This window comes from Garra rufa, chromosome 1, assembly GCF_049309525.1.
Source record: "Garra rufa chromosome 1, GarRuf1.0, whole genome shotgun sequence".
Classification (NCBI taxonomy): Eukaryota; Metazoa; Chordata; class Actinopteri; order Cypriniformes; family Cyprinidae; genus Garra; species Garra rufa.
The window spans coordinates 48,129,422-48,156,247 of record NC_133361.1 but is presented as its reverse complement, the minus strand read 5'-3'; the positions used below and the strand labels follow the sequence as shown (position 1 = coordinate 48,156,247).

General features: G+C 35.5%; 1 protein-coding gene across 1 annotated transcript in view; it reads left to right on the top strand.

Moving 5' to 3' along the window:
* Positions 1-1,494: 1,494 nt before the first annotated feature.
* spop (speckle type BTB/POZ protein) overlaps positions 1,495-26,826 on the top strand; it is a 108,123-nt gene continuing 82,791 nt past the window's right edge. The window contains exon 1 of the mRNA XM_073833418.1: positions 1,495-1,576. The gene's annotated coding sequence lies outside the window, so the exon portion shown is untranslated. The remainder of the gene's footprint in view (positions 1,577-26,826) is intronic.

Here is a 26,826-nt window from a genome sequence, read left to right as displayed (position 1 = left end):
ATCTTTAAATCTAATATCCCCTTTTATAATCAGATAATTCTCAGCTTCTTGTCGGTGTGAGGGAACACAGTTAATTGACATGAGCGTCTTACCTTAGACCCTCCCTCACCGAGCTGAAACAGTCCGACTCCGATAGCCATTGTGTGACTCAGGAGCAGAGGAAGACAAGAATGTCTCTGATTGAGGTGTTCTGTTGTTGGATGTAATAATGAACATAGCAGTCATCATTTACTCCTGACATCTGAGCATCTGAACATCTTTATGCATCTTTGCAAACGGCCTTTCTTAATAAAGTGCTTGTTGGCAAGTAAACATGCCAACGTGGCTAAAGTAAACATTACGGCTCATAATCCCACATCAGAGAGGGACGGGTCAAACAGAGCTCATTTGCATTTAAAGGGCCCATGCAATAAAATGAGTTGATTTTTTGCAGAGCTGATTTTGACAAGGTAAAAGGGTGTTTTATTATACTACTATTGAGAATTTTTTACCCAAGTATGTTATAGACTTTTCATTAAGACCCTAAAGAATCATATGAACTTGTGGAAAATGGGCATCCAATGACCCCTTTAATGTACTACTGAATATGTTGTTCTGCTAATTTATGCTGTCTAAATTATGGAAAAAACTGCTAAATCATATAGAGAAAGACTTTAAGCAGGAATAAGCAGGAAAGGGCGCAATATTTTGACAAACTAAAGTTAATAGGTGGTAAAGATACCTACGAGCAGTATTAATTAAGATATTAGCCTAATATTTCACCTACCTGACCAGAAATGATAAGAACAAACACGAAAACTGGTTTAGTGTGGCCAACCACAAATGCCTTTTGTTCCTCAAACTGTTTTTTTGCACTTTCTCCTTGTTTTGTTATAACTTTTGTCAGTACTCCAAATGTTTTTTCTCGGTCTGACCGATTAGTAAATCACAAAACATGATAATAATTGACATTTCCAGCAGCAATAATCAGCAAAATTTGCGAGTTTCATTCGGTTCAGTGCCATTGTTTACGCTCAGTGCTGCCAATATGGCCAATTGAGGACGTGTCGTAAAAACACCCTATAGATAAAAACTATTGTTAATTATAATAGTAATAATAATAATGAAAAAGATTGATCACTTAACAGTTATTGCCATATTCAAAATTGGCTAATTTAAATAAAATTCAACTCCAATTGTCCAAAAATAAACAAACAAGACAAACCGTGACAGATAAACAGTAAAAAAAAAAAAACTATCTAGATAGGATACTAGTACTTATTACTTATATATAAAAAACGGAGCGCATTTTGATATAAAAAAGAACATTTCATAGACTGCTCTTTACATTTCTGACACACATTTTACTGAAATCCACAGATGAAATCAAATGTAGTATATGAATCTGTGCTTAAAATAGTAATTATACTCACATGTAAACTGATATTTAAACTCGTGGTGTGACAGCTATTGCACAGCGCGCGCGCCCGAGCAGTGCGTACGCACTCCCGTTCTCCGTCATTCATTTAACCCGGACGTGAAGCCGCTCCATAGAAAAATATCCGATACGGTAAAAAAAGCTTACCTTCAAAAAAAGGTAAGTGTATAAACGCAAACACACCACAACACACCAGGCGAAGTCATATATTCCGGTTTTAGCTTTAAATGAGCTTCGTAAGAGTGAAAACAGCGCGTTTGGAGGATTTGTGTCGGTTATATTTGAGCTTGTTTCAGGCTGCTGTTGTGGTGCTAACTAGCTTAGCCTCTTGTTGCGCTTGCCAGCCTTATTACTTTATGACTCTTATATAACAGGGATGTATCGTGATTTTAGCAAAGCATTTCTGTGTATTGATAGTGGAGCATTTTAACTTGTGAATGGCTATGGGTTTTTAGTCAAACTAGTGATTTTTATGACAACTGTCATGTTAAAAACGGACAGACTTGCTCTTCCACCTGCTTCAGTGTGTTGTGTTTACTTTATTTCTCCTCACTAAATGTGTTTTGTACTGACATGTGATGTTAAACCCCCGGTACGTGTTTGAAAGATGTATTTTAGGTTAAGGTGCCGTGTCACATTCACTGCAGCACTCGAGTATTGTTATAAATGCTTGTAAGTTGTTTTTGGGTAGAGGCCTGGGTATCAGTGACACAGAACTTGCTAAATACTGATCCCGCATTGATTGTGAATGGAAGGATCTTACTGCGCATGCGCTATCTACACCTCCCGCATCCTGCCAGATAGTGGGCTGCTGTTGTGCGCATGCGCAGTGCGGCGCTGCAGGGGCGCTCTTTGCCAGAAAGTGAGCCGCGTTCATGATCGCGTTCACGCAGACGTGTTGAATGGGTTGCTGCAATGCAGAAATTAAGGCCCTTTCACACGGGACGCGGCAAGCGGTAAAATCGCCGCGCGGCTGCCGCCTTCTCTTGTAGTGGAAGCGTTTTGTGCAGTTGAGGCGGTGTTCGCGACGTGGTCTGGGGGCGGACGTTGCCATAGTTACAGTTGCTTAAAAGTCTAAATAAAATGGAAAATTGTGTTTGTGTCATTCTGTCATTAATTATTGTCATTATTATTATTCAAACTTTTTAAAGATATAGTTTATTATAACACCACGCATAATAATGTATTGTTTGGACACTTTGTACATATTTGTATTTTTACCTGGCAAACTAACTCGTGTGCTCACCCCAAATATGAGATTTTAGATGAATCATACAGTTCTGGGAAATCCAGCACACTTAAAACAATCTTCTCCTCTATTTTCAACTATCCGTTATAAATTCAGTTAAATATTCTATGATTGGTTTTTAATAATCTGTTCACTGATTGGTTAAAGCCGACGCGGCTGCCGCTGCAGCTCACAAAAAGATAAAATATTTTTATCTTTGGCGGCGCCTGCCGCGAAGCGCCGTGCCCGTGGAAGCGGCATGATTTTGGGTGCACGAGCACCGCTTGCGCTCCGCCTCCGCGCCGCCAGCGAAACCGCCCGCGGTTTGCCGCTTGCCGCATGTCTCCCATTGAAAATGAACTAGACACTCGCGACTGCCGCGTCCCGTGTGAAAGGGCCTTTAGGCACAGCTGAAAAAGTTGGGTTGCCTGGGGCGCTTGTGAAGCAGAACCGTGGCTGTGCAACTCATGGATTGTTTGTGGAGGTCATTTCAGATCAGCTCTGGGTCCCCAGCTGGTAATTTATTAGGGAAAAAATTGATGTTATGTTCAGTTTGTAGGAACAGCCTTCACTTTAACACATCAGAGCTGGAGAAATCCCTAATGTTATACACACACGTGTGACACATCTAATATGACTGACCCTGTGTGTGGAAGAAATCCACCAAAAACACCTGCTCTGCCACTTTGTGGGTGTAAATGTCCAGCGCAGGTGGTGGTTGTCATTTTGGACTTGGATTGCTTTTAGTGCATGGCCATGTATGTTTACATTAAATACACATGTGTTAATTATATGTTCAAAGTAAATGTAAAGACACACTTCTTTTAAGAAGTTTAGGGTCAAAAAACTTTTCTGGCAAGGATTTGTTAAATTAAAAGTGACTGCAAAGACATAAACAGGGTGGACGTGTTGAAGTTGACCACATCAGATTGGAAAGATAAAATAAGTAAAAACAATTATCAAAACAGAGGCTCTCACTCCAGTGAAATGAGTTCTGTCAGTTGATATGATGTAATTTCTTTTTTCCAACTTTTATTTAAAGGGCTAGTAGTCGAATATAACAGGGTGGATAATAATTTGAGGGACAAGCTAAAAACTTGTATTATTATGTTTAAATGAATTGAATACTTGGGAAGTGTATATATGTGAGAACTTTACTGATATACCAAAAAAATGTGAGAAAAAGAACAGTCATATTAAGTGTTGCATTCCTTATCAAAATGGCAGACACAGGCCTGGGGACATAGGAAAAATGTGACTCTGGACCACAAACCAGTCACAAGGGTAATTGTTTTGAAATTGAAAGCTGAATAAATAAGCTTTCAATTGATATATGGGTTGTTAGGATAATATTTGGCCGAGATACAACTATTTGAAAATCTGAGGGTGCAAGAAAAATCTAAATATTGAGAAAATCCCCTTTAAAGTTGTCCAAATGAAGTGCATATTACTAATCAAAAGTTAAGTTTTGATAGATTTACGGTAAGAAATGTACAAAATATCTTCATGGAACATGATCTTTACTTGATGTCCTAATGTTTTTTGGCATAAAAGAAAACATTATAATTTTGACCCATGCAATGTATTGTTGGCTATTGCTACAAATATACCTGTGCTACTTATGACTGATTTTGTGGTCCAGGGTCACAAATGGTGGTTTAAAATGCTGTAAAATATTTAGAATTGTTTAAATTAAAAAAGCTTTAATATGCTTAAAATTCAAAAGTTGTTTTATGAAAAAAGATGTTAAATGGCAAATATATTATGATCTTTACTGGGGACACAGGGCACAGAATCCTAAAAAATACCCCCTTATAAAATGAAAAAATGTAAATTTCAAATAAATCCAGTTTTTAAACTTTGTTTATTAAAAGAGTTGTATACAAGGACATTAATATCACCAAGAATGTGTATTTCTATGTAAGAGCAAAAATGCTGTCCTTGTGGTCACAGGTTTTTACCACAATCACACAAAAATGCATCATGCTTTCCACAAAAAATTAAGCAGCACATTGGTTTTCAACATCAGCATATTAGAATGATTTCTGAAGGATCATGTGACATTGAAGACTGGAGTAATGATGCTGAAAATTTAGCTTTACCATCACAGAAATAAACTGATTTAAAAAAGTTGTAATATTTCATAATAATTGTAAACATGTAAGTGTCTGACCCCAAACTTTTAAACGTTAGTGTGCATTCATTTATTTTTGGTAATATGTAACTGTGTGATTTAAGCATTGAATCCATTAGAAATATTGCCAAATGATGACATTTTCTGTTCACTTGCATAAAGTTAAGCATTTTTTTTATTCCCTAGTGCAGTCCTGCCATGTAACTCCCATAGAGAATGAATTGAAAATGCCCACTCACTTTTTGCACCAGTGGCCTCATACAGTTACAGCAGTTAGAGCAGTTGTTTGAGAGCATTGGAGAGAGATACAGATTGTGTGAAAATGCTCAGCTAATGCAGTTCTGGAGATGTTCATGTTTTTCTAATCTATCTGATGCCCAGTTCTTAACCCCAGCGCTGAAATAATAATGAAACTGAAATAGTGAAGCTCCTCCGAGTACGCTGCTCTTTTTAAACACGTCAAACTTCTGCCATCTGTTGTTGCACTCACGTTCTTTATTTCCATATTTATTCTGGCATTTTAGCATACGTCCTGAAATCAGTCTGACCCACTTCCTACTGTTTTGAGAATTTTAAAAAGCTGTAGTCTGTTTCTCCTTGTCTATGATATTCATGTGAGTTCTGCATTGTCTTCTTTCCATAAAATAGCACAATGAAACTTCTGTTTGCATCTTTAAATCTGTTTTGAATAATTCTGCAGATTATGTTTGTCCCTAAAAATGCACTCATTTTGATTCATTTTAGCATCCTGGCATTTTATTATAGCATTTAATACAATTTATGATATGAGATTTGTTTTTTTTGAACAGCCTCTCAAATTTCTCTGAATAGTTACATGTAAATTTTGTTTACTCTAATAAGACTCTTAAATTGTTGGCTGTTATGGATTATGAGGAATCTGGGGTGTCTCAGCAGGTGTGACAGAAATGACAAATTCTTTCCCGTAACTATCAGCTGTGTAAAATGAGGCTGATGGTGCATCTCTGAATAAACTCTGGCATTAGGCGCTGATTAAAGTCCAGCGTAAATGTGATGGTTTCTTTCATTTCAGAGAGATTTACTACCGCAACTCTGGCTTGGCAGTTTCCGCCATTCGAAAATAAAGTAATCCATCAATTAGTCAGCAGCTCCATCAAAGCCAAGATATTACGCACCAAATTGCCTCGAATGATGAACAGTTGTAATTTATGAACAAACCCGAGACCAGGCGGCAGACTGAGAAAGAGAGAGATTGCCATGCTGAAATATTCAGATTGTTATTATAATTTTTTTAAAGCTGTTGTTTTTAAATAATCAGTAATGTTAACAGTAGTAAATGGCTTGCTTGGGTGTAATAAACATGGATCGTTATTTGTTTAATAACTCCCTGATAAAGCGTGGCTTAAAATTTTCCCAATGAGCAACCACGTATTTACAATGTCTGAATCATATGCTAAAAGACAGCTTTGAAAGAGGAAGTTGTATAAAACACAATCAACTGGTGATGTTAAAGGAATAGTTCACCCAAAAAAAAAAAAAAAAAACGGAAAGGCCATCCAAGATGTAGATGTGTTTGTTTCTTCATCACAACACATCTTGAAAAAGTTAGCATTACATCATTTGCTCACCAGTGGATTCTTTGCAGTGAATGCTTGCCGTCAGAAACAGCTGATAAAAACAACAGTAATTCACAGAACTCCAGTCCATCAGTAATAACGTGTCTTGTAAAGCGAAAAAGCTGTTTGTAGGAAACAAATCTATCAAGATGTTTTGTTTTCTTTAAATTTCAAACTGTTTCCGACTAAAAAGTCCTCTATCCTGCTTTTCCAGTTAAAAAGTCATCTTGTCTGAATCAGCACAGATCAAGCACTGTTTACAAGTGGAAAAAGTTCTTGTCAAATATGTCAGTGGATTTTGATGTGAGCCGAAAACTGGGGATGGAGTTTTTTCACTGGAGGAAATCTGATGGATTATGTAGTGTTTTTTTTTTTAATGGTTTATATGTTTATAAATAACATGCAAGTGATGGACTAGAGTCACATTAATTTACTTGTGGATTATTGTGATGTTTTTATCAGCTGTTTGGACTATAGAGGACCTATTGGTAATCAAATGATGTAATGCAAATTTCTCCAATCTTGTTCCAGTGACGAAACAAACTCCTTTATATCTTGGATGGCCTGTAGCAGATTTTAATTTTTTGTAAAACTACTTGCTGACCAGTTGGAGCTGCAATAAAGGAGAAGTTCACTTTCAGAACAGAAATTTACAAATAATTTATTCACCCCCATGTCATCCAAGATGTTCATGTCTTTCTTTCATCAGTCGTAAATAAATGATGTTTTTTGAGGAAAACATTTCCGGATTTGTCTTCATGTAGTGGACTTCAATGGTGCCCTCGAGTTTGAACTTTCAAAATGCAGCTTAAATGCAGTTTCAAAGGGCTCTATCCCAGCTGAGAAAGAAGGGTCTTATCTAACGAAACGATCGGTTATTATTAAAAAAAAAAAAAAAAAATTAGACAATTTATATTTTTTTTTACCTCATATGTGACCCTGGACCACAAAACCAGTCTTAAGTCGCTGGGGTATATTTGTGGCAATATCCAAAAATACATTGCATGGGTCAAAATTTTAGATTTTTCTTTTATGCCAAAAATCATTAGGAAATTAAGTAAAGTTCATGTTCCATGAAGATTTTTTGTAAAATTCCTACTGTAAACCTATCAAAATGTAATTTTTGATTTGTAATATGCATTAAGAACCTAATTTGGACAACTTTAAAGGTGATTTTCTCAGTCTTTTTGATTTTTTTGCATCCTCAGATTTCTGATTTCAAATAGCTGTATCTCGGCCAAATATTGTCCTATCCTAACAAACCATACATCAATGGAAAGCTTATTTATTGAGCTTTCATATGTATCATATGTATATATCTCAGTTTTGTCAAATTTAACCTTATGACTGGTTTTGTGGTCCAGGGTCACATATTAGGGTTGGGTCGATAGACGATGCCATCGTCCATCGCCGATGGCCGATAGACATCACGATGCTGAGCCGGCATCGCGATCCTCCACCATTTTTAGTTTTGATTTGTTTTGGGTTTCTTAACTTTATGTATTTTGTTTCATTCCTGTTCTGTTCTGAATACCGTTACATTTAAATGATTCGTTTTGGAGTCGGGGTAACTTATAGCTATGTTTATAGTGTTTATAATGTTAATTCATAATAATATTTCACTTGATTTGGTAATATTTCTGATATTACACTTTCTCTCTAAACATTCCGCTGCTCATTAAATGCGTTTGGAGAGAGTGGGTTAGTAAGCAATCAATGAGAGCGATTTTGAACTTAAAAAAGCTGACTGGTCGAAAATATGTTAAGGACCAACACACATCCTCTAGATACATCTACATAAACCCGCACTCGCTCTGTCTCGTATGCACGCACGCACTGTCATCATGATCTAATGCACTTGTTAATGCCGGATCTTTAAAAATCCGGCTCAAATTAAGCACTGGTGGAAACGGTAGGCTACAATTAATCAATTCGTTATGAATTAATTATTTAACAAAAACCATCCCGCGCACTCCCGCCCTCTCCCCGCCCCCCGCCGACGATGCCATCGTCCATCGTGATGTTTCACTTTAGACATTGTACGATGCCAAATTGGTCGACATCGCCCAACCCTACCTCATATGCTGCATTAACTCTGTGTATTCCGGTTCAAGACAGTTAGGGTAGGTCAAAAAACTCCCATCTCATTTTCTCCTTCAACTTCAAGAGCTGCCGAAGTACTGACCCAGTTTTACAAAGTGAAAGTGCAAAGATCATCAAATGCCCTTTACAAAAAAAGGTAAAACGGCAATGTAGGATGATTTTGTTTTTGGAAAAGAAAATGAGATATGAGAGTTTTTCGACATGCCCTAACTGTCGTGAGCCTATGTTTTGTGGGCCATTATGCTTTGGCACAGTATCTGTCAAACAAACTAAAACCGAAAGCACAATATGCTTAATCCTTTCATCAAGTCTGTTTTTCGCTGCGCCTTTCAAAGCAAAGTGTGCACTTGATTCAGGCGATCAGCTTGTGATCTGGTGTTTTCCGTGCCTCAGAATGGCTCAATTCACAGTGAATGCAGTAAAGTTGTTTATTGCATTTGCGGTGAGTTTAGCGAGTGTTTGAGAACGCAACGACCGTGAGTTATGCTTTATTTTCGTAGCAGATGATTACAGAATTTCACTAGATTTGTAGTGAGATGTGTTTTTGTAAGCCTGTTTTCACTGAGGCTGGAGATTTCTGTCAAAATAAAAGCTCTAGTGCTGTTTTTGTCAAAATAAAAGCTTAAAAGTGCTGTATGAATTGCTGACAGTTAGCTGTTTAAATTGGTAACGTTATACTGCAGTACAAATTCAAAATTATCTCTTTCCAAGGTAGAAATTAGGAAAGAAGTGTTGTAATTTCCCTACTGGAGTGTAAAGCAAAAATAATATACCTATGAAAAATTCATTTTCATTTATTTTACAGTGCAGTTGTTTTACAATATATGGCTATTAATAAGAATAACAATAAAATTGTTGTTATTTCTATTATAATATAATTAGTTTGGCTTCCTAAACCACCAGTGTGAATGTAATTTAGAGTGAGACAGTATACCACAAATAAAAAGAAGGTTGAGTCCTCTTTAAAGTTTAGGTGAAGTTCAAGTTAATTCTCTGACTTAAGTTTTCTCACTTGAGAACATGGGTTGGAGCTCTTATTTTTGAACTCTTTAAGGACATTAGATAGAATAATTTGCAAATTATGCAATTTTTTTTCAAAGTCTTAATTTGTCTCTTTAAAAAAAAGTGCAATAAATATTAGAGATGCACCGATCTGGATTTTGGGGGCCGATCACCGATCACCAAAAGCAGTATCTGCCGATCCCGATATTACCGATCACAGCGTCAAATCCATAAATTCTTCAATATTGTTGTCTCATGTACAAACATTGACATTGTATTATTAGTATAGTAGGAAATGAGAAAGTATCATGAATTGACCAGTTTTATTGCAGGCTGAGGCAAATTTCAATATTGAACACTCTCGAGACTCTCATAGACAACTTGGACTCAGCTTACATAGAGTAAGTGTTGCTTATTATCTTAAACTGTCTTTTGGCAGTAATTATGTGTACAACACAACATTTCACTCTTTTAGAGCTGACACAATTTGTAAACTATGAACCTTAGTTTTTCTGTGGAAAAAGGAGTTAAATCTTAAAATAAAAAAATTATGTGCAAAACACACGTGCACCATAATAAACATTTAACTCTCGGGAGGCTCTTTCTTAGAATCACAATTTAGAGTTTAGCAACAAGCTTTTTGTGGAAAAATAAAATAAATATGCCATATGCATACACATACACATACATATACATGGTGCAATTTGTGAAAAAACCAGAGGGGGGGATGCTTTTGAAAACTTTTTTTTTCTCTCTCCATAGGCAGAGGTTGACCAAACTGTTAGTGTAATCTGTTAACAACGTGCATTATATACCCGTCTTTTTAGGCAAGAACCAGATAATGAGTGTCAGGTCATGACATGTTTTTAATACGACGGAAGCTGTATTATGTGGTCACAATTTAATAAAAACATTGTAAGTTAGGCCTATTAATAGTAATGATTTAATTTCAAACAACGAATACATTTTATAGAGAAGAAGAACAAAGTATCAACGGAGCTTTTTGGAAACTCCGTATCATTAAACCACTGCGTCGCAAAAAGATTCACTGTTTCGAAGCGCTCCAATCAAATCGCAAATCATTTGATTCAGAACGTTCAACTTCAAAGCGCGTATGGCCAATCATTTGATTCAGACGACTTTAAAGCGCGTATCGCGAATAATTTGATTTAGATCGGGACGTAGGAGCGGCTTCGCGGGACGTTTTATCCCCACCATGGATAAAAATAATTCAGCAGAGGCAGGGATGCATAGACCAGAGGGGGGGAGATCCCCCCGGCAAATCGCACCCTGTACATATACATGCATGCTCTTTTTCTTTCTCTGCCTTATCAGAAGCTGTAAACTCGCATACTCCTTAATGTGAGAAACTTTCAAATGTCGTATCATGTTCGTTGTGTTGAAATTCTTTTGTAGCACTCCTCCTCGGGGTGTCTCCTTTGCACACACCTTGCAAACGGCAAATTTGTTGTCCTTCTCGGACACGTTGTAAAAAAACCCATACCGGCGACGTCATCTTCAGTGTTAATGCGTTGTAGAGACAGCTCTAATAAATATTGTATCGTGGACTTCATATCGAGATATTATCGTATCATGAGATTTTGATATAGTTACATCCTTATTCATTATATTATAGTAGTTGTTTGAATGTGAATCCTAATGAGTAGTTTTCTACAGGTTTTAAATACCTTAAGTAACATTGCTTTCATTAAAAATGGCAGGGAATTATGGGTAACAAAAAAAATATGCCCTTAGGGGTGTAAATATTAATCGATTCGTATCGATGCATCGATTATGCAGCCGCCGATTCAATGCATCGATTCGTCCGCAAGAATATCGATTAATGTGTTTATTTTGCCGCCTGTTTGTTCACTTGTCTATTTTTAGAATCCGTTCCGACCTTTCTTTTACTGTCTATGGCTCCGATGTATTAAGCGTACTACCTACTCCTAAGCTGCGGGTGGCACTAACCTCACTCTCTTCTTCTTCACACGCGTTACTTTCGTTTCACAGTCCATCTATGATGTTGTTCATGTTCACAGACCTCACATTGTTGTCTGACCTTCAAGAGCGATGATTTTGAACTGATTTTGTGGAGTAGTGTTCTATTTGCAGTTCATCTACTGCAGAGGATGTGTGACCATTTACCTCTTAATAAGATGCAAATTGTATTTTCAAAATGTAACCAATTTTGTTTGAAAGAAACTTTTTTAAAACGGTGAATTGGCCATAGTAGACCTGCACTATAAGTTTTTTTTTTTTTTTTCTTATTACAATTTATCTGATTGCACTTTGTAGATGCAGTAACTTATATTTGCTGTTCTATTTGCAGTGCATTGAGCACAACTGCTTTAGTGGAACATACACATTATGTGAATAGAATACTGTTTCTGTATTCTCAATAAAAGGCAAATTATTTACTATTTTTGTTGATTTATTTGAAACTTAGTAGATATCATGTAAAAATATCTAATATTGAATCGAATCGGATCGAATCGCATCGTATCACAGGGAATTCTGAAGTATCGAAAATAATCGAATCGTTGGCTTAAGAAATCGGTATCGTATCGAATCGTCTTGAAGGCTCCGATTTACACCCCTAATGCCCTGCACCCATTACAGCAGTTTACTGATCATTGTCAAAGAATTTGTATTTCAGCTCAAGTGGATCTGAAGTAAAAATTAAGCTTGGTTTTATTCTGTGTGTGTTATTTTCGAGGTTGACTCGTGTAAGATGATGCGTGAGATTCAACAATGAATGGTTTATGAAGAGAAGGGCCGGTTCAAGCGTGTGCGTGTGCGTGCGCGTGCGCGTGCGCGTGTGTGTGTGTGTGTGTGTGTGTGTGTGCATGTTAAAGATATGGGAGTGATGGCGTCAGGATGTGTGGGTGAGAATAGGCTCATTTTTCACACAGATGGTTGCACTGAGGACACGTAGTGGCGATTGAATTCGTTTACATGAGAGGATGGAAATTGAAATATGGATTGGGGTCGCAAATGCCTGTGTGAGCTTCCTTATAAGGGCTAAAATATTTTCCTGCTCCTCGTCTGAGCATGCGGGTGTCTGTCTCTCTGCACACAGCGCACTCTGGTTTATGTCTGATTATATTTAGATTTTAAGAACCATAGAAAGGTATAAACTGGATCTTGGTACATGTCTGTCTGGCTGGATTTATTGTGCAGGAATTGTAACCTCAGTAATAAATACGTCCCTCGTTCTTATGGAGATGCTCTAATATACAGCTTCTCCCATGCGCTAGTTGTCTTCTGAATTCTTGTTGCCCTCATTAGTATTCATGTAGACCTAATGCACTGAAAACATTAACAGATTGGACTGCAGTTTAATGTCTTTTTTTGTAGCATTTTTGTCTGAAGTTCATTCGATCCACGAATCGTTTCTGCATCGATTTATTGTCACAGCCCTGGGATGGATGCACTTTATCAGACTTTAAAATCTCAACACCCATTCACTGCAATTATAAAGCTTGGAAGAGGCAGGACATTTTTTTTAATGTAACTCCGATTGTATTTGTCTGAAAGAAGAATGTCATATCCACCTGGCTTGAATAAATCATGGGGTAATCTCTTTTGACTTTGACTTTGATTTCTGTATGGTTGTTTTCTTGGTGTGTGCTTTTTTTATTTTTTATTTTATTTAATTTTTTTTAGCTCTAGTGATCAAAGTAAGATATTATGGCACGAATAGTTTAGTACAGTCTCACATGATACTGATGGAGTTTAGTGTAACTGAAGGGTGAGGTCAGGATGGACCTCAGCGTTTGCTCAAATGAAATCGATAGTTCAGACTTTTAGCATTTTATTTTTGGCAGGACATTTGTGATGGACAGAAAAGGAAGCTGCCAGAGGGGAAGCAGGTGGGAGTGTGGCCATTGTACTGTTTGATAGTCAGGCAACTATTGATTGAGATTCTAGCTTACTAACAGCCACTAATGGTTTAACATGCGCATACACACACATGCTCACTTATCAGAGAGTTGTACAAGACATTTAAAACTGTGTCCAAAAAGGCAGCTGCCTTCCTGTCCAGACAGTCATTGACTTGCGTGGCAGCATTTTTGAATGAAGGCACCAGACTGCTTTCCAAAGTTCACGTGTAATGATCTAAAACATGCTGAAGTGAGCTTTAGAAATATCCAAGGGAGTACGTAATGACTACACTGCTTATTTGTCAGTAGAAATTGAATCAGATGTTGAAAATTGAAAGAAAATTGATGTTCATAAAGTAATTGTCTACTTTTAACAGCTCCATCAGGCGCCATTGTTGTTTTTTTCTTTAACTGACCCACACACAGGATTGTGGGACATCACAGGCTGTATAGAATAAATCTATATGCTAAAACTAGACCAGATGGAGGCATCTAAGTAGGCAGGATGGATTTAGATATGCCTTGTCATGCCATTCCACCTCAGTTTACTGTTTAAGTTTCAAACACAGACTTAAAGTGTAGTAGTATTTCAGTCTGCAGTAAAAATAGAGGTGTGAAAAGCAGGAAAGCATGAATGTTTTGGGGCAGAAAAAGGTGTGTGTGTGTGTGTGTGTGTGTGTGTGTGTGTGTGTGTGTGTGTGTAATTCATTTTTTTTTTTTTTAGCAAATTTTGTTTTCATTAAATTTTCTGGATACCATTTTAGTGGTTTCATTCAAATGTAATAATCAAAAGCATATTTCCAATTGATTTTATGAAACAAAAAGTATTTTATTTATTTTTTTCAGAAATTTTTTTCTGGTAAATAAATTCAGGTAAATATTCCGTAAAAAGGTAATGTTTTAATAAGTTTATTATTAGTTGTACTGTCTTTTTTTTTTTTTTTTTGCCAAATTCCATTTTTTTCAGTTTTTTTTTTTCTGGACTTTTTTTTTCGTTTTTGTTTTAATTAGTCTAGATTCTGTTTTAAAGACTAAATTGAATTTTTTTTTTTCTTCAAATTCTTTTTATTTTTATTTTATTTTATTTTTTTTTTTACATATTGTGTTTTCCATTAATTTTCTAGATTCCATTTTAATTGTTTAATTAAAATTTAATTATCAACATCATCTTACAACATTAATTATATTTATTGTTAGTTTATTTATTTATTTCAGAAATAGTTTTTTTTTTCCCTAAATAAATTCTGGTAAATATTTTCTTTCAGTAAATATTCCGTAAAAAGCAAAAAATGTAAGGCCCTATGATAGGATCCCCCCCCCCTCCTCAAATGTAATTGTTTTTTTTTTTGTTTTTTAAACAATTTAGTTTTCCATAAATTTTCTGAATTCCATTTTAATGATTTCATTAAATTTTAATAACAAAAAATTATTTATTTTGTATTAAAATGAATTTATGTTTGTTTATTTATTTATTTTATTTATTTATTCATTCAGAAATACAGTGTGTATTTACATTTTTCTAGTTAATAAATTCTTTTTTTCTTCTGGTAAATATTCCATAAAAATGTTTTAATAAGTGCCCTATGAAATCATTTTTTTCCCCCTTTTTTTCTGTTTTCATTTTTCTGGATTCAGTTTTTTCCAATTTAATTTGGTTAAATGTCATTTTATTAATCAAAAAAGCTAAGTAATTGAAATCATGAAACTTGCATATTTTAAGAGCAGTTTTCCATTAATTTTTTGATTTCCATTTTAATGGCTTCCATTTAATAATAATCTCTTATTTATTTTTTTTACAAAAATATATATATATAAAATTTTTTTTTTTTTTCAGAAATACAGTGTTGTATTTACATTTCTCTGGTAAATATTTTCTACTGATACATATTCTGTAAAAACAATGTTTTAAACATAAGTTTATTATTAGTCGTACTATTATTGGGTCATTGCAGTAAAAATAGAGGCATGAAAAGAAAGCATGTATGTTTGCATTAATAGAAGGTTTTAGGGCAGGACAAGGTGTGTGTGTGTGTGTGTGTGTGTGTGTGTGTGTGGCTGTGCGGTGTATCTGTCTCTCTTTCTACAATCTGGTGTGTTTCCTCACTTGTGTGGTAATGAGCTTGATGAATATTCATGAGGCCGGGCTGTTGGCAGCATGTAGAGCAGGATTCCTGTGAAACTGATGTGCTGGAGTGTATGAAGGTGCAGAATAATGTTGCAAGTTTGACTTAAGCTCAGATGGGTCCTTCAGTCACCTACTTGGTCTTAAAAATAGTTAAGTTTGCTTTTGCTAGCCTTTTTGTATATATAATATTGGTTATCAGGCAAAACATAAAACCTTGTTTTGTTCATAAAAAGGGAATATTGATTTATTGATTTCTAGTCCTCCTGTTGACTATTTTCTGTTCTTCTTGTGTTGTTGTTTGCTCTGCATTATATGAAATTTCTGTCGGGTTGAGGCTGTTTTACACTGAAAGCTGTTGAGTAGAAAGCGAGACTGTGTTATTGTGCAAGTTGATAACTCTCATTTTCTACATTTTTCGTTTCGTCTGCTTTGTTCTGCTCCACCTGTCTCCTCTTGTCTGTCTTTTTCTCCTTTCTCTCCCTCTCTGGATGTCAACTTCTCTCACTCTTTCTCTCCGTGACTTTACTTGTCTAAATACCTGTCTCTCCTCCTCACTTTTTTTTCCCTCTCTCTCTCTCTCTGTCTCCCGCTGTTATGTGTCTAACTGCTTGTTAAGCCATCTGTAAAACCTTTGATCTCAAAGCTTTGCCACTCAGCAGCCAAACAGAAGAGTGTGTGTGTCTGACTTGGGTTTGTCTCACGTGTGTGAGCGATGAACAAACTCGGAGCGTGTGTGTATTTAGCGCAGGATCTCGCGTAGAGTTTTGGAAGGAAAGTACAGCAGGAGCCATATTTTCAAGCACTTAATAGTTTGTTTGAGCTTCATTATCATAATTTGTGGACCTTGCAGTCTAAACCGTTTGAATTAAAGTAAGGAACTTTATACCGAGCTCATAAAAAAAGTATTCTCTTCAGGAATGAGTGACTTTATGAAGCTGATGCAAATGTTTTAGGAGTCAAAAAGTGCAGTTTTAAGGAGCTTGTCAGCATCACTTCTAACTGAATCAAAGCAAGGTTTGGGATGTTTAAAAGCAGCCAGAGTGAAGTGGAAAATTAACAGTGGAAGTGATTGGAAATGCACCACTTGCTTTTCCAATTCCTGGTGGGTTTTAGTCTGCTATGGTCTGATGAGAAGTGCAGACAGACTTTTGACTGTTGGTGTAAATTTCTAGTGTTTGACTGAAATTGGTTATTAGTAATAGATGCTGATATTTAAAGAGCAATGTGGTCAATTGATATGATATGTGTATTTGTATGATACGACATATAATACATTGTCCTTCCTAATTGTCAAATTAGATTGTGTGTGTGTGTGCACTGATAACCAATCACATTTTCGTCTTGAGCTGTATAAAATCACTGTTTTAGTGTCCTATATATATATATATAATATCTGATTTATTTTTTCCTAAATTAGTTTTTTTCTGTTTTAATTTTTCTGAGTTCAGTTTTTTTTTACATTTGAGTCTGTTTAAATGGTTATATTTATTCAAATATGAAACAACAAGCATGTCTAATTAATTAAAATCATAAAACTTTTTCTCGTTCAGTTTTGTGACCTAATTCTGTGTAATTTTTCAATTATTTTCTGGATTCCATTTTAGTGGTTTCATTAAAACGTAATAATCAAAAGCATCTCTAATTGATAGATTTTTAATTTTTCTGGTAAATAAATTCCGTAAAAAATAATGTTTTAATACATTTATTATTAGTTGTACTTATATAAAATCCGTTTTATTTATTTTTTACAAATTCCATTTTCATTTTTGGCTAAATAATAAAAAAAAATAATAATAAACAAGCACGTGTTATTCCATTGTAGTAGTTTCAGTAAAATGTAATAACAATCTCTACTTGAATGTGTGTTTTTTTTTTTAAATATATTGTTTTATTTATTTATTTCAGAAATACTTTTTATTTAATTTTTTTTACTTTTCCTGGTAAAAAATGTTTGTAAGTATTTAATATTTCCCCCCAAAAAAGTTTTAATAATAAGTTTATTATTAGTCATACTATCATAGAGCCATATACATTTTTTTTTTTCCCTAATTCTTTATTTTTTCTGTTTTCATTTTTCTGGAATAAGTTTTTTTCTATTTTAATCTGGTTAAATGTCATTTTATTAATCAAAAACATGTCTAATATTGAAATCATAAAAGTTATGCAAGGATTCCATTTGAGTAGTTTCATTAAAATGTAATCAAAAGCATTTCTAATATAATGATTTCTTAAAATATTGTTTTATTTATTTTATTTATTTCAAAAATACTTTTTTGTGCACTTTTTTTCTGGTAAATAAATTCTGGTAAATATTTAATATTTCGGAAAAAAGCTTTAATGATAAGTTTATATTAATCATACTGTCATAGGGAAATCATTTTTTTTTTTTTTTTTTCAAAATTCTTTTTTTTTCTGTTTTATTTTTTTCTGGATTCAGTTTTTTTCCCATTTTAATTTGGTTAAATGCCATTTTATTAATCAAAACATGTCCAATTAATTCAAATCCTGAAGCATGAATAATTTATGAGCAGTTTTTAAAAGTCTAATAAATTCAGTTTTTAAGGCCTTATGATGTACAGGTTTTATTTTCCTCAAATTTAATTTAATGTTTTTTTTTTTTTTTTTTTGCAATTCTTTTTTTCTTTAATTTTCTGATTTCTATTTTGATAGTGTTATTAAATTTGAACACCCAAAAACATCTCTAATGAATTTATTTTTGTTAAAAAATTATTTATATTTTGTTTGTTTTTTCCAGAAATATGGTATCGTGTAGTTAAGTTTTTTTTCTTCTTCTAAATTAGGTAATATTTTCTTCTGGTAAATATTCTGTAAAAAAATATATGTTTTAATAAGTTTATTATTAGTCATACTATCATAGGGCCCTATGAAATCTGTTAGATTTTTTTTTTTTTTCCCAAATTCTTTTTGGGGAAAAAAATACAGTGTTGTGTATTTACTTTTTTCTGGTAAGTAAATTATGGTAAATATTTTCTTCTGGTAAATATTTCCTAAAAATAATGTTTTAATAATTTATTATTAGTCATACTATCATTACATGAAGTAATTATTCCCCCCCCCCCCCCCCCCCAATAATATTCACAGTAGTGATGCGCGGATGGCGGTTATATCCGCGGGCGCTGCGGATAATCCGCGGGTCGGGCGGGTCGGGTAATAAAAAAATACATTATGATTAATTGCGGGTGGGTGGCGGGTGGATGAGATTAATTATTAATGATTTTTGCTTTGTATTTTTTTAAACACATTCTGTAAAATACGAATGTGTTTTTAATGCATTTTTCATCAGGCAAAAGGGCCCTGATTTGCACGCTAATAAAGAAATAAATAATAAACAATACGCGCGTGGTGGAGGTCCATTTGTTAAAGCAGAAATGGAGGCGAAACAGATCCGAGAGAAACTTAAAAAGGGAGAATTAAAAACAAAGCAAAAGGAAGGAAAGAAAAGTGCCGTGTGGGAGCGTTTTAGCGAAGTCGTTAACGAGGATGAATCAAGTGCTGGGTATGTAATATGCAACGGCTGTGAAGCACTGTATGTATATGAAAGCCACAAGACCGGTACCTCAAATATGAAACATCATGTGTGTGCTAAATCGAAAGGCCAGTCAAGTCAAAGCCAGACAAGCACTTTAACTTCTTACATTCGTCGGGACAGCAAAAAAATACCACTGGAAATTAAGTCTAGTCTCGTGGATGCATGTGTGGACCTGTGCTGCCTTGATATACGCCCCTTCGATGTCGTCTCTGGTAAGGGATTCCTCCAAGTGGCCCAAAGACTAATAAACATCGGTGCAGTTGATGCTGATTCTATCATACCCCATCGCCAAACAGTTTGTGACAGGGCAAAGCAACAGGCTGCCGCTGGAAAGGAAAAACTTTCAGAGGTCATCCAAAAGGTTTTGGAATACAGTGGGATTGCTGTTACCACAGATATGTGGACAGACGAATTCAACAAAAGGACATATACTGTCCTTACGTGTCACTACATAAACGAGAAATGGCATCTGCAAAGTGGCATTCTGGCAACAGTCGAATTTGACAGTCATCTAAAAAAAACCAGCGAGAATATCCATGATCAAATAACCAATGTGTTAATGAGTTATGGAATAACAGCAGACAAAATCATTTTTGTCAGTGACCAGGGCCCGAACATTAAGGCTGCACTTCGGACCTATCACTGGATTCCGTGCTCCGCACACATGTTGAATACGGTGTTGAGACACGCGTTCAGTGAGAGGAATGCACCAGAAGGCATCAGAGACGTGCTGGAAATGATAGATAAGTGCAAAAGCCTCGTGACATTTCTGAAGAGAACAGGTGCTGTTGCAAGTTTAGCGCACACTGTCCTTCAAGAATGTGAAGTTCGATGGAACAGTAAAGTCGACATGCTGGAATCTATACTAAAACAGTACAGTGACATCAAACAGCTCCTGGAAGACAAAGGCCAGTTGCATCGGATGGAAGGCATCTTTCAAGACCAGCTCATGCACTTGATTGAATTTCTCACTCTCTTTAAATTAGCCATTAACGAGCTGGAAGGAGAAAAATACCCAACAATTCACATGGTGTTACTCTGGTTTTTCAAACTGAAGAGACACTGTGAGCCCAAGTTTGGAGATCCGTCGTACATACTCCTCCTCCGTGCTCGCGCAACCAGCCTGCTTGATGAGAAGATGCTCCTAACTTCCACACACAAGGTCGGCACTTTTCTCTGTCCCAGATTTAAATCACTGAAAATGTTGACTCCAGACGACAGAGAGGAGGTGAAGAGACAAGTGCGGGAGCTTATACGTGAAGTACCCAGTTTCAGCCAGAACGCAGAAGGCACCATTCTCTCCTCACCAGTGTCAGAACAAGGTATCCTAAATTTGATTAAAAATGTGTAAATGATAAATTAATTGTTACATTTTATTTATAAAATCAGTTTATTTTTTTATTCCGAATTACCTTGGCACTTAGAACACTGAAACTGTTGGTGGGTGTGCGCTAATGAGTTTAATATGCCCGTTGTAGCGGAACATGGCAGTGGACGAGCGAAAAAGCAGAGAGTGGACTTCGCAGAATGGGAAGATGACACGCCCAAAATAATGGATGAAGTGCAAGAGTACTGTTCTTCAAACTTTCAGTCAGAGGAGTCATCAGAGGAAAATCTGCTATCGTTCTGGGAGAAACAAGATCGCTTATTTCCACGACTGCAGCGCCTTGCAAGGAGAATCTTGAGCATTCCTGCAACAAGCGGTGCGAGCGAACGCTCATTCAGTGCAGCTGGCCGCGTTTTGGAGGCGAGGCGGAATCGCCTGAATCCTGGCACAGTAGATGCTATTCTGTTTTTGCACAGTGCAAAGAAAAACGCCAAGTAAACATAACATAGCTGGCGTTTAGGCTGAAGTGGCACCGTTTTTGTTATCTTTTTCCTGTATCTGTAAAAACTAAAAGTTCTTATTTTACTTTGTGTATCTAGTATTTGAAATGAAGAAAATGTGAAGTGGCACCGTTTTTGTTATCTTTTTCCTGTATCTGTAAAAACTAAAAGTTCTTATTTTACTTTGTGTATCTAGTATTTGAAATGAAGAAAATGTGAAGTGGCACCGTTTTTGTTATCTTTTTCCTGTATCTGTAAAAACTAAAAGTTCTTATTTTACTTTGTGTATCTAGTATTTGAAATGAAGAAAATGTTGTCTAAAGACAAACTTTAGTTTTTTTGTTTTTTTTAATAAATGTTCATTTAAACAGTTTACGATTAGTGTATTTTTTTACTATCAGAAATGCGAGCAGTTTAGCTCACTGAATCTGCTGTTAACGAACAATCCACGCTGACCTATCATCATTAGAATTATTAAAGTGACGATCGGGTGCGGGTCGGGTGCGGATATCTATATTAGAGAAAATTATATGTGCGGGCGGGTGGCGGGTGGATGATTAGTATGAGGCCGCGGATTCGGGTGACACTTCGGCTGATCCGCGCATCTCTAATTCACAGTCACTAGTCCATATCCTGTTTTGATTTAAGTGTACTGACCTACTTATGACTTTATTCATCCAAAATTTGACAAATTGCGTGACATTCCACATTATACAGTAAATTCTATTTTTATGACTGGATTTCATTATTCAGCTCGTGTTTTCCACATTATGGAAATCCTAGAGCTTGTACTGATACTATATAAATGAATAAGTGCTCTAAACTGAATCTACCTGTTGCAGATTTTGTCACTGCTTCTCCTATAAAATAGCAATTATTTGCGCTGTAAACTTTTTTTTTTTTTTTTTTTTTTTGCTAATCTTGCCCTAAAGCAGCTCTATTTAAGCCACATTTTTGTGAGCTAAATGCACCAGATGGGTGTTGAAGGGTTTGTGGGCATGTCCTCAGAGGCCAAGACACCTTTTATCTGCATATCGCAGATTTGGCCGCTAAAACTGCAAACAGGCCTAACCATCTGTAGCTCAAGGAACAGGCCTAGCTTGAGCTTTCTTACTCTTACTGAAGAACCCTGTGGAAATCAGCATTGGATATTTTAGGCTCTTAATTTAACTTATAGTCCCCAACATCCTGTTTTATACATTAGCATAAGACTGAAAAAAAACCCTCATCAAGTCATTTCATGGGGACTTTAAAAATTAGTGGAGATGAATATCACACCCTATTGGAGATGAGTGTTTGTTTGTGTGTGTGTGTCTGTCTCAGTGGCTGAAAGGACGTCCTTTCAGTCTCATCTGTTCATCACTGAGAGCGACCACTCAGAGCGGACATGTTTGCTCTCCTTCATCTCAGTCTGTCTCTGTGCTGTCCGTCCAAACGTGTGGCCTGGGGTCCCGTCTCATCAACACGTCTGCTAGTTTAGAGAGCTGTGCTTCTGATCAAAGCCATGTGTGTCTCTGAGGGCTCTGATGTCATTCTCATCAGGTATGATGACTGGATGCTTTATAGACCTGCTCAGAATACCTCCTGACAGCCATGCACACATACACAATGATGCCTTTTATAGCACTTTGTGTCACCATCTTCTTAGGAGCAGAATCAATTATCAGTAATTAAGTTAGTGCCAAAGTCTTTATCACTCATTCAACCAGACAGGTTTTTTTGCTTCATCTGTTTTCTTTTGCTTGTGACCCTCTTCAGATGTCCAAGAAAGGCCTTTCTTTTTCTTCTTTCTCCTTCTTTTTCTTTCATTTCAATCTGCAGTAAATGCATTATTTTAATCAGGCTCAGTCTTCTGAGAAAGCATAGACAGTTTTATTGTTGTTTGAGCATGTTAATAAAACAAATCAAATTAAGTTTTTTTTTTTTATATTTTTTTTATTGTTGTGGGTAGAATCATACAATTTTGACTAAATTAGTATGTCATTCTACTGAGTCTACGTTTCTTGCTTTGTGCACATTTGTTTTTCTGCCAGCAGTGTGTGAGACTCAAGAATCATACAATATTTTTATTCAGTGCATGAAGGTATATATATTTTAGTGCTTCATGCATTATGTAAACAAACCATACCTGGTATATGGGTGAGTGACACAATCATTTTTTGTTTAAAATAAAAAAAAACATTATAAATGCATTTCATATTTTAATACACCCCTATGATAAACATGTTTTTTTCTGAAATAGATAGTTTTTCCCTGAAATGTATTAAAATGAATTGTTGAAAAACCCTTATTCAATAGTTTTTCTTTCATTTATTACTTATCAGAATAGAAATCTTTTTCTTACATTTTAACTTCTCCATTAATTCTTTAAATATGATATAATATTTATATAATATATAATATTTAAAGCAGTAAAATGGATTTACTGGATGGTAGATTTTAGGAAACTGTTTTTTTTTTCTTTTTTATTTGACATGGCTAACTAAGTGAAATCAAACTTAATTTATGGTCCTATGAAATCAGTTATATTTTTTTCAAAATTCTGATTAATTTTCCCCATTTTTTTTTTTCCCATTCTATTTTTTCTTGATTCTGATTGAAAGGTTAAATTAAATTGCATTAACCAAAAACATGTTTAATTAATTTAAATAATGAAACTTACAATTTAACAGCAATTAATTAAAAATGCTACAAAACATTTTTAATGTCCTGGGAAATAAATGTGCCCCCCTCAATTTTTTTTACTTCAGTTTTCCATTATTTTTCTGCATTCCATAATGCATCTCTAAAATATTGATTTTATAAAAAAATAAAAAATAAATAAATTTATTTATTTATTTATACTGTTGTGTGTTTACATTTTTCTGGTAAATATTTTTTTCTGGGTAATATTCCTTAAAAATAATTACATTTCTGTCATGGTTTCTTCAAGTTAAACCAAATAGTTTATAGTTATATGGTAACAAAACAATTATATTCAACCCGTTCTTTTTCAGTATTATTTGTGATTTTAAATTTTGTGAATAGGAGTTCCTCTTTTGCTGGACTTTGGATGCTTTATGCTTTCCAGTTTACGATCTCGTTGTCTTACGTATGTTTTATAAGAAAAGATAATTGTCTGTTTTGCTTACATCTATACACCTTTCTCATTTCAAGACTGAAACAAAAGATGCATTGATTGTTATTCTTAATTAAAAAGCACAACAACAAACTAGCTTATGTTTATTTACAAAAAAGTATAAGATGAGGCATGGCATATATACTGTATTATATACCAACTAATAAATTACAAAATGCTTAGCAAACACTAAGAAATCAAAAAAAAAAAAAATTTAACCGCCTTCTCTGGTTTAAGAAACAGTCTTTTACATTATTTTAGCTTGAAAACCAAATCCTCCGTTCGCTATCGTTTCCTCAATATTTGCATCATTTTTGTATAAACCAGGCTATATACCTGAAGTGCTTGCACTAAAAGTGCCTCTCTTCATGTGATCGGTAAATTGTCGCTCTGCAACATGCGCCGTATGGAGCGGATGCTTTGGAGCAGCGCAGACCATGCACTCGTACAAATGAAATTTTGTAATTTTGACCAGATGAAATTTTAACTTGCACATTATCAAAAATAATTTTTGCAAATGCGACCATTGTGGTCACAGTCTAGAGCCCTGCATGTGCTCATATATTGAGGTGGTAGAGACTGAAAACAGCACTAGCGTCACACGTGCTTCAGTATGTGTGTAGAAAAACAAAACCGCGTGTTTGCGCCATTCATTCACACAGAGACACGCAGAACATACAGGATCCATATTTAAATAGTCTTTTAAAACAGTGATATAGTACATATCACTTTTAATTTTAGTGTACTGACCTACTTTTGATGTATCCATCCAAAATTTGCTAAGTGACATTGTATTATGCAGTAAATTCCATTTTTGTGACCAGATACTGCAATTCTACATTGTGTTTGTCTATGATGGAAGTGTTTGTTTACATAGTTGTTTCATTCAGATTTTTTTGGATGCTGAAGTTCTGTCTGTCTGTAAAGAGCCTGTGACTTTGATAAAAAGACCTAAGTGTAAATGGCAGTGCCCTCCAAAAAGTGTGTTACAAAGAGCATTTGGCTGGCCAGCATTGGGATCATCACAGAAACAAACTGTTATATTTGCATGTAGCATGGGAACACTATATCACATTCATTTTGGTTTTGCAGAGACACTTTTATGTGGCCAGGTGGAAATGAATTGGACATACCCAATTGAAAAACAATCCAATCGCTCAATACGCATGAAGTGTAAATATCTCCCACAATGCCCTGTAGAAGTTTTTCATCTCTAATCCTCCATGTGGCGACACGCGTGTGATCTATTACTCTCATTAAGACACCAAAACAAGAGTATGCATGTTTTTTATGAGAGGTAGCGCTGCACATAGAGCCCAGGGTCTTCAGCAGGGGGTCTGCCAATTATTTTATTCTCAAAATCATTAGTGAGAAAATTAAAATGTGTTAAAAACGCAATATTAAGTTAACTGCAGTCCAAGCTAAAGTTAAGAAGCTAAAGTTCAGCTGAATGATTCATAGTCTCTCCCACATTAAAAAGCATTAAGTTAAATTTAAATATCGCCATTGTCAGAAATAAATGTGTATAAATCAGACTGAATTCTTTCGCACCAGTCCACGCAGATAAGATACAGTTATGAAAGGCAAATCGAGGGTGCAGATAAAAGCATTGGAAAGGAAGAATGTGGTTGGCTAGTGAGAGGACTGGTAGAAACTGTAGAAAAAGTGAAGCACTCTTGGCAGAGAGCGTCTGATCGTGACTTGTTGCCCTTGAATGTCTTCTGTTAAATGTGTGAAGGGGAAGCATTTATCTTCTGTATACCTGTGTGAGCTCGTCTATCTGTCCTCCAGCTGACAGCAGCGCTCTTCATGTTGACACTTATTCTCTCTTATCATCTGTTTTTACACACTACGGCTTCACTCTGAAGAACACACCTGTACCCCTCACTGCCTTCAAGTCCTTCTGGGAAGCTATTTAGATCTTCCCAAGTTGTAATTATGATATGATGGGCATTCAAGTAATGTGAGGAAAAGTAGACCAATTTAGTGTTTACTGGAGACTTTCTAGATCAGCATCACCAGACATTTTGAAGAGTGCTTTCCCTTTAAGATCACCGCATGTCTGGATGATGTGCATTCGTGCATAAAATGTGCCGTAAGCACTTTCAGGCTGCAGAGTCTCTCTTATAAAAACCAAACTAATCGTTCAGATCCATTTGTTATAACTCTCTGAGCTCTATTCACTAACAAGAGTTTTTCAACCATCTAATCATTATCCCAGAGGTCCCTCCTCTATTATTATAATGACTTTTTTCCCCTTCCTCAAGCAAACAGTACACAGTGTAATTCAAAACTTTTGGATCAGTTTAAAGTTAACTTCTTGAAAGAAGTAGGCTACATTTTTGATTAAAATACAGTAAGAAAAAGTAAACATGATCCTTCAGAAATCATTCTAATACGCTGATTTGGAGCTCAGGATGCCTATAAATGTTCAAAACAGCTGTGCTGCTTAATTTAGAGCCCTATGATTTTCGCATCGCTGAAAACACAGGTGGAATTGCAGAATCCAGTCATAAAAATGGAATTTACTGTGTAACGTGGAATGTCACAGAATTTCAAATTTTGAATGAATAAATAAAAAGTAGGTCAGTACACTTAAACTGTGATATGGACTAGCGTTTGTGAATATTAAGCTGCAAAAAGTTTTTAAATATGAATCCTGCATATTCTGTTTGTCTGTGTAAATGAATGGCGCAGATGCACGGTGTTGTTTACTACACACATACTGAAGCACGCATGACGCTCGCTGTGTTTTTAGCCTCCGCTGCCTCAATATATGAATAGATGAACACAAGCGTACATAATCTCTAGAACTGCTCTGAGGGCGCATTTACACTGCA